General features: G+C 44.0%; 1 protein-coding gene across 9 annotated transcripts in view; it reads right to left on the bottom strand.

Moving 5' to 3' along the window:
* Positions 1–12380, bottom strand: part of LOC127425930 (plasma membrane calcium-transporting ATPase 2-like) — a 396733-nt gene that overhangs the window by 116023 nt on the left and 268330 nt on the right. The window lies entirely within an intron of this gene.

Genomic DNA, 12380 nt, shown 5'->3' with positions numbered 1-12380 from the left:
TCGTCCGTCCCAGAGCCTGCGTTGCCAGCCTCGTCCGTCCCAGAGCCTGCGTTGCCAGCCTCGTCCATCCCAGAGCCTGTGTTACCAGCCTCGTACATCCGAGAGCCTGTGTTGCCAGCCTCGTCCGTCCCAGAGCCTGTGTTGCCAGCCTCGTCAGTCCGAGAGCCTGCATTGCCAGTCTCGTCCATCCCAGAGCCTGCGTTGCCAACTTTGGCCTCCTGGAGGAGGAGCAGGAGAAAGGCTTTAGTTTCCAAGTCTCCACCCATGTACACGACCACGGAGGTCGTTTCGAAGTCTCTGCCATGTACACGACCACAGAGGTTGTTTCCAAGTCTCTGCCCATGTTCACGACCACAGAGGTCATTTCCAAGTCTCTGCCCATGTTCACGACCACAGAGGTCGTCTCCGAGTCTCTGCCCATGTACACGACCATGCAGGTCGTTTCCAAGTCTCTGCCCATGTTCTCGACCACGGAGGATGTAGCCGAGTCTCTGTCTATGCCCACGACCACAGAGGTCATTCCCGAGACTCAGTCCATGCCCATGACCACAGAGGTCGCTCCCAAGACTCTGCTCATGTTCATGACCACTGAGGTCTTTTCCCAATCATCCAGGACTCTTAATCTCAAGCCTACCATGGCTCTGTCTTCTATGGCTTCGCTCCTTGAGCCTACCACGGCTCCACCTTCCATGACTTTTCCCCACGTCATGGCCGCCAAGCCAGAGTTCCACATCACGGCCGCCAAGCCATAGTTCCACGTCATGGCTGCCAAGCCAGAGTTCCACATCATGGCCACCATGCCAGAGTCAGCTCCAGGCCATGTCACAGCCACGCCAGAGTCAGCTCCAGGCCATGTCACAGCCACGCCAGAGTCAGCTCCAGGCCATGTCACAGCCACGCCAGAGTAAGCTCCAGGCCATGTCACAGCCACACCAGAGTCAGCTCCAGGCCATGTCACAGCCACGACAGAGTCAGCCTGCTCCATGCCATTTCACAGCCGAACCTCAGTCTGCTCCATGCCATGTCTCAGTCAAGCCCCAGACTGCTCCATGCCATGTCAGAGCCAAGCTTAAGTCTGCTTCATGCCATGTCACAGCCAAGCTTCAGTCTGCTCCATGCCATGTAACAGCCAAGCTTCAGTCTGCTCCATGCCATGTCACAGCCAAACTTCAGTCTGCTCCATGCCATGTCACAGCCAAGCTTCAGTCTGTTTCCATGCTATTTCACAGCCAAACCTCAGTCTGCTCCATGCCATGTCTCAGTCAAGCCCCAGACTGCTCCATGCCATGTCACAGCCAAGCTTCAGTCTGCTCCATGCCATGTCACAGCCAAGCTTCAGTCTGCTCCATGCCATGTCACGGCCAAGCTTCAGTCTGCTCCATGCCATGTCACAGCCAAGCTTCAGTCTGCTCCATGCCATGTCACAGCCAAGCTTCAGTCTGCTCCATGCCATGTCTCAGCCAAGCCCCAGACTGCTCCATACCATGTCACAAGCAAGCCTCTGCTCCACGGTCCAGGCCCGCTTCTTCTCCACTGGGGACCTCCATCCCTGCGGCTCCGCATTGGTCCTCATACCCATCGGCTCCGCCCCTCGAGCCTCTCAGGGCCCCAACTTTCCATTGACATTGCCCTGTTCTCATGCTCCATGCCTTGTCTCGCCAGGCCACGCCCCACGCCCTGTCTCGCCACACCCCACGCCATGTCTTGCCAGGCCACGTTTCAATGATGTAGGGCTTTACTGGTTGTTTAGATCAGTGTTGCTATCAGAAATAATTGATAATTATTTCTTTAGTTATTAATTAATATTCAAATTAATTAATTGAATCTTAACTCATTAAAACCTCATATGGGGCTCCAGTAAATATAGTGCGCTATGTTTAGGAGCGGGTTTGGTTATTAGCAATAAAAAATAATTATCAAAGATAATTATTAATTATTAAAATCAATAGAACATTGATGAGAATCAATGTTAGCTTTTTTAATCCTTTAAATCAACAATTATCAAAGATAATCACTAATCATTAACATCGATGAAACATTAATTAAAATTAACACTAGCTTATTGATCATTCAAATTCAACAATCATCAAAGATAATTATCAATTATCAAAAATCAATAGAATATTAATAAGGATTAATATTGACGGGCACCACCCTGGAATCAGGGACTAATAACCAGACAGTATAACAGTCTCAATATTAGATTGTTTTCTTAGGAAAATTGACATCCGAAGAATATCGATTTTTGGGAAAAAACAGTGAATGAAGGCTTGAATCCGAGCACTGACATCCCGTCAGCATTACACAGGTGTATGCAAAACAAACCAAAACAATTCTCTTTGTAATATAACAAAGTTTATTTATGCAGTAATATCAATTAATAGTTAATACAATGCAGTCAATAAACTTCCGACTTACAACTACAAACTAAATAGTGATATGACTGGATATGGAAATCAAAATAATCCTATAACACATGAGGGTGTGTGTGTGTGTGTGTGTGTGTGTGTGTGTGTAAGGAGGGACGCGCACAAAATGGCGGACGTGACTCTCATGGAGAGTATGTCATGCGAGACTTCCGGCCAGAGAATATGGCCGCGAATGTGGGTGGAGAGAAACCAGCCAATGGTAGCATAGGGACAAAGCTGAGCTTTATAACGAAGCTATCTACTAGCCAAAAATGTGTGCGAGAATGTTTGTGAGGGGTCGCGCATGTGTGTGTTAGTTCGAGAGAGAGAGAGAATTAAGTGACGGCCCCAAAGCCGATTTCGCGATCATGGGAGAGAAAGCAGCTGTTAGTTTATCACTCAGAGACGCGGTGGACAATCCCGCGATCTTTGATTCTTTAATGGATAAACTCAGTGTGCCGGTCCCACCCGCGATGGCGGAAATGCACAACAGTCCAATGTGGTTGGACTACAATACAACAAATCTCATTCGTGATAATTAATACCCTGAGTGTTAATCACAATGAGCGGACATGGTGGTCCGTAAACTGTACAAGCAATAACCTTGATACACAAGAATAACACAATATAATTTTCTATCTCTGCCCAGACGTGAACCTCTTACTTGAATCGCATGAGGACGCGTGTTCATCCGTCCTTTAACTAAAAGTTTCTCGAGGCTTGGGTGATGACAGGAGGCCGTTTCCTCGCTCTGTCTTGGTGGGCTGGCGGAGAAATCAGCAACTTCGATTTGATTGAAGATGGAAGAGAAATCTTTAATCTCTTCACTTCTGCAGGCAAACAGATGAAGATGCGGATTGCTCGGTAGTCTCCTTCGGATCTGTTAGAGTGTTCAGTGGAACACAGAGTAATCTCAACTCATCCAGCGAGATGGAGATTGTATGGCCACAGTTTCAAGTCGAACATTACTTCCTTGTGCCACGAGGCTGCACCTGAGAGCAGCGATGAGCTGCATCTACACACGGCGAGCAAAGTTGCTGGAAGCAAATCCTGGAAGCATTTCAGAGGTATTTCTACTCCTGATGATGTCACGGTTGAGGTGCGTTCTGTCGTGTGCCTCATCCAATAGGAGCTAAGAGTTCGATCCTTTAGTGAGCAAGGCTTCATGGGATTTGTAGTCTGTTTTGGACTCCCTTTGTTTGATTTTGGCGTGGTTTTTATCAGTAAGATTTATGACTTGTTATGTGGGGGCCTGAGTTAGGTTTTATGACTGTGTTAGGCCTGCCATTGTCTTCTATCTGAATACATGAGGCCCAACAATGACACTCCCCATCCACCCCCCCCCCAACTCCCTATTATGTTTTGGGGCGTCGGGAGCCGCCGCTAAAGGGGGAGATATGTCATGTTTATGTGTTTTGGTTCATGTTTTTCATGTCTTTTATTTTCAAGTTTAGTTCCTGTTCATGTCATGTGATTTCCTGTTCCCTCATGTGATCTTGTCATGTGTTTCCCCTGTTCATGTGTCTTGTTTTCATTGGTTCTTTGTTTGATTACTTTGTTATTAGTCTTGTCTTTTCATTGGTTTAAGTTCATTTAGTCTTGTTATCTTGTTTATTAGTTTAGTCTTGTGATTGGTTGTCTTGTTTACTTGTTACCCATATCCTTGTATTTAAGCCCTCATGTTTACCATTGTCTGGTGTGAGGTATTGTGAAAGTAACTTTGTTGTTTTGGTCAAGTCAAGTTTCATGTCAAGTCTAGTTTCATGTAAAGTCAAGTTTCATGTCAAGTCAAGTTTCATGTCAAGTCTAGTTTCATGTAAAGTCAAGTTTCATGTCAAGTCAAGTTTCATGTCAAGTCTAGTTTCATGTCAAGTAGTTTATGTTCATGTTTAGTTCATGTTTATATAGTTTATAGTTAGGGTTTTTTTGGGACTTCACGTTTGTAAATAAAACTGCACTTGGGTTCATCACGTCATCGTCTCTTCGTCTGCCTGTTGACAACATTGTTACATTTTAAGGATTTTTAGATATTTTTATTAGAAAACTAGGCAAGAATACTAATTAGAGAATGATTTTTTTTTGCAGTGCAACATTGAAGCTATAATGCCTGCACAAAAAAATAAGTTGCATACTCTAATATAACATTGGACCGCCTTTAGCTTTGATTCCGGCACGCGTTTGTCGTGGCATTGTTTCGACAACCTTATGCAACGTCAAACCATTTATTTTCATCCAGAGTTGATTTAATGTTTGGCCGAGATCTTGTATTGATCATGGGAAAATCGAACCACTCCGTAAAGTCTTCTCCAGCACATCCCAAAGACTTTCAATGGGGTTAAGGTCAGGACTGTGGTGGCCAGTTCATGTGTGAAAATTATTCCTCATTCTCCCTGAATCTTGGCATTGTCATCCTGGAATATGCCCATGCCATCAGGGAAGAAAAAATCCATTGATGGGATAACCTATTCATTCAGTACATTCAGGTAGTCAACTGACTTCATGCCGCATAACGTTGCTGAGCCTAGACTTAACCACAATAATAACCTGAAATAACCACAGATCATAACACTGCCTCCAGAAGCTTGTAAGTGGGTATAACAGGGGGGTTAAAATGGGAAAGGAGGAGGTGGGAACAGGATGAACCATCAAAGTAATATTTTAATGAAAACTTAAAAGACATAAACATAAACACACACACGGCAGCTGCGTGTGGCTCTCTCTCTCTCTCGTCTTTATCCCTCTCCTCGGCTGATTAGCCCGACTGGGGTCCGGGCGTGCGCACTCATGGCCTGGCCCCACCCTCCTCCTCGTCACAGTGGGCACTATGCATGACGGGTGCATCGCTTCATGTTCTTCCCTTCTTACCCTGACGCTCCCATCACTTTGGAATGGGGTAAATCTGGACTCATCAGACCACATGACCTTTCTTCATTGCTCCACAGTCCAATTTTTATGCTCCCTAGCAAACTGAAGTAGTTTTTTTTCCAATTAGCCTCACTAACAAATGGCTTTCTTGTGGCCACACAGCTGTTTAGTCCCAATCCTGTAAGTTCTTGTCGCATTGTGCGTGTGGAAATGCTCTTACTTTCACTATTAAACATAGCAGTGAGTTCTCTTGTCAATTTTTTACGATGTGACTTCACCAAGCATTTTAGTGATCTCCGATCACGATCATTCAAGATTTTTTTCCAACCACATTTCTTTTGCGAAGCTGACGGTTCATCAATATCCTTCCAGGTTTTAATAATGCATTGGACAGTTCTTAACCCAATTCCAGTGATTTCAGCATTCTCCTTAGTTGTTTTCTTTGCTTGATGCAGGCCAATAATTTGCCCCTTCTGAAACACAGTAACATATTTCCATATTTCCATGACCACGGGGTATGTCTTCCAACATGGTTGTTTAAGAAATGAGAAGCTACACACTGCATCAGTTAGGGTTAAAAGAATTGTTGCCAGTTGAAACATATTAATCGTTGCAATAATTATCCAATCATAGGCTCTTAAGTATCTGCTTATTTAAATCAAAACAGCGACTTTTTTTTCGACAGGCAGTGTATATTGTAGGTCTTCCCCAGGGTTTGATATTTGGCCCTTTTGTTGTTTTATAATGCAAGAATGTAATTTTCAGTGATTATATTGCTTTCATTTTCCATTTTTGCAATGCATCATATCAAGCTCTTTCTTCAGACTCCCACACATGTTCAAAAATAACGGTAAGCCTGGGACTGCAATCCATCACTGTACTTCCAACTAGTCAAGAAGATGGAGCCCCTCTTCCAGCTTGCCAAACGCTGCACCCACAGGATCTCTCTGTCACTGTCAACAGCTACATTATTTGCCTCCCACTTGTTCAGGAGATCCAGAATAACAACCTAAACATGAACACTGCAGAAGCAGCCTGACCACGTTTTAGAAATTACCAGGGGTTAATTTCCCAAATGCATCGTTAGCCAACTATGGTCGCAAGTTCCATCGTTACCAACATAGTTCAATGATTTGGTGTTTCCTGAAACTGTGGTTCCAATGAACATATGCAAACAGCATTGCAAAATTGTGTGATTGGAACTACAGCTTTCCACCTGTGGTTAGAAGCATAGTTCCGTGTTAGTTTGCTGTGTGGACATCATTTGACTTCACTGAGGCTTCTATATCTTTTATTCCATATACAGTATATCTTTCATTCTGTCAAGACTTTGACAACGTTTACATGCACTTAAAAAAACTGCTTATTCTGGGGTTTTGCGGAAAACGGCGATCTTAAACGTAAACACGAATGCATCCGTTTAAGGGATTAAAGGCTGTTCAAAGAAAGAGCTTATAATACACACAGTTGCTGTCGGAGAACACGGCTTATGTATCCATGTTAACGCATACCGGTAAGTAAAGTTCTTATGTTTTTGAAGAGTGCACATGTGCGTATATGCTCAAATGCATCGGGGGAACCCCGAAGTCTGATGTAAAGGGAAACCCCACTATTGCAGCACAATAATCTGTCACAGTACACAGAGCATGGCACTTTTGTGTCAGCTTTCACACAGCTTTCTAGAGTACATATAAATGAGATTTTAGAATTGAATATCCACAGAAGATATTACTCCACCCCCTGTGTAACGTCATTAACGATATCTCTATGTTGTTGAACCAGTGTGGTGCGAATGATGAATGTGCAACATAGTTACTAAGGTTTTGGGAAACAGTCGTTACTAGCTAGTTAACTTCTCCAACAATGCATCGTACTATGGTGGTTTAGCAATGAGTTACATAGTTGTACAGTAAACGCACACCAGACCGGATAGTGTTGGGCTCTAAAACTTAATCAGCATGAACAACTTTCATTATCTAACTACCTGTATAAATGAATGACATAAATGAATGACAAGGACATATTCTTTTACTTTCTTGAAAAGCTTTCCCAAGAAACAAGGCTGACATTAGGATATATTCATGTTAATGAATATTTAAAGGCCTATAGCTCAGTGGCATTGACCTCTGTGAAAGCCTCCCCAGTGTTTTAACAGCCTGATACTTCACTATATTCACCTATATAGAGCAGTCATCTTACATTCTATAAAGTTTCATTCGGCTACACCAAAAATAGTTTGGAATATTTATCTATGATTCTCTGAATGGGCTCTGCTGTGTTCAAAGAATGATAAAGAGTCATGAAAACCCAAAACACATTTTTGAGATGTTTGCAGACATGTACATGTTGCATATCATTGAAAACAATTATAGAACTCATTATGTTTATTGTTAAGGGTAAAGTGGTTATTTTTTCTTCTGGTTTAAAAACAAAACTTAAAGCTACGTTATAAAATATTAGTTATATGAGTAAACTCTTGAGTTGTGTTTAGTAGTAGAGTACACTAATATGTCAATCGATACTGAGTGTTTCTCCATATTATTAATGAGAAGGAATGCTTTCATCCATTATTCATGCCTTATGCATGAGCTTGCAATACAGCTGAAAATGTCCTGGTTAATTGCGTAACCTCCGTTCCCTGATGGAGGGAATGAGAGGTTGTGTCGATGTTATGACACTAGGGGTCACTCTTGGGAGCCTGAAACACCTCTGGTCTTTGAAAAAAGGCCAATGAAAATTGGTGAGTGGTATTTGCATACCACTCCCCCGAACATACGGGTATAAAAGGAGCTGGTATGCAACCACTCATTCAGGTTTTGTGCTGAGGAGCCGAGACAAGGTCCCGGCCATTTCAGCGGGTAGTCCAGCGTTGTGGCAGGAGGGACACAGCGTTTCGTTCCCTTCATCAGGGAACGGAGGTTACGCAAGTAACCATGACGTTCCCTATCTGTCACTCACTCGACGTTGTGTCGATATAGTGACACTAGGGGTCCCTATACGAAACGCCACAACTGGCTGAACTGTGTTACGTGAACTGGCTGTGTGTGACGGGCAGACCACTGTGTGCCTCGTAGCCAGCGCACCAGGCCGACACGTAACCTCCCCCAATGCTGTTATGATTGTCGAATGGTCCTTCAAGGACAGGATGACTGCCCAAAAGATAAAGACAGGCTAGCCCAGTCGTGGCCTCTTATCCTCTCTTTTTTTTCTCTCCCCAAAAAAAGAGTGAACCACCAGGTCTACGTCGGGGGGGGGGGGGGTGTTACTCCCAAGGGGAAGACACCACGGAGACCACACCCCGCCCATAGAGAGGAGGGGGGGTTATTTTGAGTGGAAATATGTCACATGGCCTTGCCGAGCTTTGTTGGAAGTATGTCATTGGAGAAGGCCCATGGTAGGTCCTACCCTACAGGGGAGGAGTTTCTACAAACATGGGGCAGAGGGGCCTCTGCCCAAGGAAGATGCAGTTTACCAACAGGGAAACAAATCAGCGGAAGATATACGTCGCATGGGGTTACCTATGGGGAACCAACACATGCGGGGCACCTACCCCAGTACAGGGCTTAGTTAGCACATGTACTGAGCCGGCAGCAAGTTTCTGCGCAAACTCGTCTGCCACAGGGTTCTGAGGAAGGCAAACTTGTCTGCCACAGGGCTCGGAGGAAGTCATCCAGTGAACACAGTTTGTGAACACTACTGGGAGTCAACAGCACAAGTCTTCAGCTCAAGGGAGGTGAAAGGCTCCATGCGCAAGCGATACACCCGGCCAGCTGTCCCGGACTTACCTGCTTGTGCCTGCCACTACACGGGACGAAACCAGTTCCACCCGGAGACTGTAGAACCTCGCAAAGGTGTTGGGTGTTGCCCAGCCTGCTGCTCTGCAAATGTCTGTTAGAGAGGTGACACTGGTCAAGGCCCAGGAGGCCGCCACACTCCTAGTAGAATGGGCTCGTAGCCCTGCCGGGGGCGGCACATCCTGAGCGTGATATGCCATTGCTATGGCGTCAATGACCCAGTGGGCGATCCTCTGCTTGGAGACAGCGCTTCCTTTCCGCTGTCCAACAAAGCAGACAAAGTGCTGCTCAGAGATTCTAAAGCACTGCGTGTGATCCAAATAGATGCGTAAAGCGGGCACCGGACACAGCAATGTCAGGGCTGAGTCTGCCTCCTCCTGGGGCAGTGCTTGCAGGTTCACCACCTGATCCCTAAATGGGGTCGTGGGAACCTTGGGCACATAGCCCGGTTGGGGTCTTAGGATCACGTGAGAGTAGCCCGGACCGAACTCCAGGCACGTTTCGCTGACAGAGAACACTTGCAGTTCTCCTACCCTCTTGATGGAAGTGAGCGCAGTCAGGAGGGCAGTCTTTAAGAGAGTGCCTTAAGCTCAGCTGACTGCAGGAACCCAAAGGGGGCTCCCCGTAGATCCTGCAGAACTACAGAGAGGTCCCATGAGGGAATGAGGTGCAGTCTGAAGGAATTCAACCTCCTGGCGCCTCTCAGGAACCTGATGATCAGGTTGTGCTTCCCTAAGGACTTACCGTCCACTGTGTCGTGGTGTGCCTCTATAGCGGCTACATACACCTTCAAGGTGGAGGGGGACAGCCGCCCTTCCAACCTCTCCTGCAGGAAGGAAAGCACCGATCCGACTGCGCATCTCTGGGGGTCTTCGCGTCGGGAAGAACACCACTTAGCGAACAGACGCCACTTCAAGGCATACAGGCGCCTCGTAGAAGGGGCTCTAGCCTGAGTGATCGTGTCTACCACCGCGGGTGGTAGGCCACTTAAGTCTTCCGCGTCCCGTCCAGGGGCCAGACATGGAGATTACAGAGGTCTGGTCGTGGGTGCCAGATGGTGCCCTGTCCCTGAGAAAGAAGGTCCTTCCTCAGGGGAATTTGCCAGGGGGGGCTGTTTTATTAATCATCTTTACAAGGTTCATATCTTAAGTCATGCTGTGAGTGTATGAGAATGAGGGAAAGACCAAGTTGTTCTTGGTAGAGTGCGTGAGAAGGCGACACTTGTTAATGCAGAAATAATGCAAAGGTACGTGCCTCAAATCTGAATTTTTCAATGAAACCTGTTATGACCATACGTCCTCTTTTCACGCATGTTTCCTCTTTTTTCGATCCTTAAAAAGCGACCAGTCAGGATTTCTATATGTCCACGATTTGGCTGTTTTCATATTGAACTGCTCAACAAAAAACGTAATTAAATCTAGCGCATCATATACATGAATTCTCTCTCTCTCTGCGTGCTGTATGTCTGTCTGTCTGTCTCTCTTTCACACAAACACACACATACAGGGCACGTGCAGAGAGCGCTAGAGCCCAGTAACTTTACCATGTAAATGTGTGTTATTATGTACTTATCTATTCAGGAATTGCCATCGAAACTTAATGTCCACACGCGGCCTTTAGTGAGAAGAGGATTTATGTTAAGTAAACACAGACAGTTCACACATTTTTGAGTGTTGTTAGTGATATTTCAGTGCTTTGTAATGGGAATAAGCTGCGAAGTGGAAGTCTGTATACATCCGCATTGGAAGAACACGCTAAGCATAATGGGTAATTTCGCTGCCTGTGAAAAAGGTGGATATACAGTATGAATTGTTTTACTCTTTACACTGTACTCTACTCTTCACCAATAGCTGGTGTGTGGTGGGCATTCTGGTGCACTATGGCTGGTGGTGGTTATGTAGATTCCCCTGCTTTTTTGTAAAGCATTTTGAATGCCAAGAAAAGCCTTATATAAATGTAAGGAATTAATTAATTCGAAGACAATGATGAAAACTGAAATCTCAAAGCCATGACAACTCTCTTTTTGGTTTCCTTTACATTGAGCAAAAGTTACTGGATTTAGGCCTACAGGGTTACCGACACTCTGTCGTCAAGACAACAAGGTTGAAATACTGGATAACTTTACACAGACAAGGTTAGAACGCGATTTTATCACACTAGAGTCATGTTAACACATATTATGTTTAAGTATTGTGGCTTTACTTTTGAAACAGAGTGTAGTTAATTTTTTGTGTATTGGACCTGTTTAATTATGTGCCTTACTGAACGTGATTTTTTTTTTTTCTTTAGAAAAAGAGAGATGAGTTGTAATTATTTTCTGTGGTAACATTCTGTCAATAAGTAACTGTCAATTTAAGTTTAACTTGTATTAAACAAGAAACATTCCTTGTAAGAATCAATATCTATGAATTTGTATAAGGTCTCTAAGTAGTCCTAGTTTATTGGCAATCCCTGATTTCACTTAATTCTTAAAAGTTTGAACAAAATATTTAAATCTTTTATTTTCAAACTGTTCTATCATCTTCACTCTTCTCACGTTCATACTTTTGTTCCATAATTGATATACAGCAAATTGCCCCAAAACTACTACATTTTGATGTTCAGCCATCTCTTTCATGAGTGAGTTGTTGTGCTTGACCCCCTACAGTCCTCCTCCCCCACTCTTCCCACCCACTACCCGCCCAACTTTTTACATATTTTCACACCCCTTTCATGGCTGAGATGTGAATGACTATGACTGATCTAGGGGGATTTCATGACACTTTAAATAACATTAAATATTGTTAACACTACAAAACCCATTTAGAAAAATTATCTCAAAATTATGCAGGGTTTTTACATAATTATGTGTTGGATTACCATTTTCTATCACTAAAATAGTTGGACATTACATGTAATGTAAAAACATTCAGCAATGGTGTCAGTATGCAGTGACCATGTTGTGAGACTTTGGCATGCTGGGAGATTCAAATAGTAAATATTTTCCTGACAAAATTATTGCTATGATACATTTCAGAGTTTGACCTGTTGTTATATGTAGTTTTAACCCGTATTAAGTGAAACCTTGGTATTATTAATTGCTCTAAAATAGAACTGCTGCCATTTTTGCTACACTGGGTCTTTAAGGCCATCTTTTGAATCTGTCTTTTGATAACCATTTGATTAAATTAGTAATTAACTTCTGTCTAAATTGCAAATTCTCCTACTCTTTAGAAAACATAATAGCTGTGTCTGAATTCCTCTACTTTCAGAGTATGTACTGATTTGGAATAAAAACGTGTAGTACAAATACATTTCTGGATACACTTCATCT

Source organism: Myxocyprinus asiaticus, chromosome 35 (genome assembly GCF_019703515.2).
Source record: "Myxocyprinus asiaticus isolate MX2 ecotype Aquarium Trade chromosome 35, UBuf_Myxa_2, whole genome shotgun sequence".
Taxonomy (NCBI): Eukaryota; Metazoa; Chordata; class Actinopteri; order Cypriniformes; family Catostomidae; genus Myxocyprinus; species Myxocyprinus asiaticus.
This window is presented reverse-complemented; position numbering and strand designations above follow the sequence as displayed.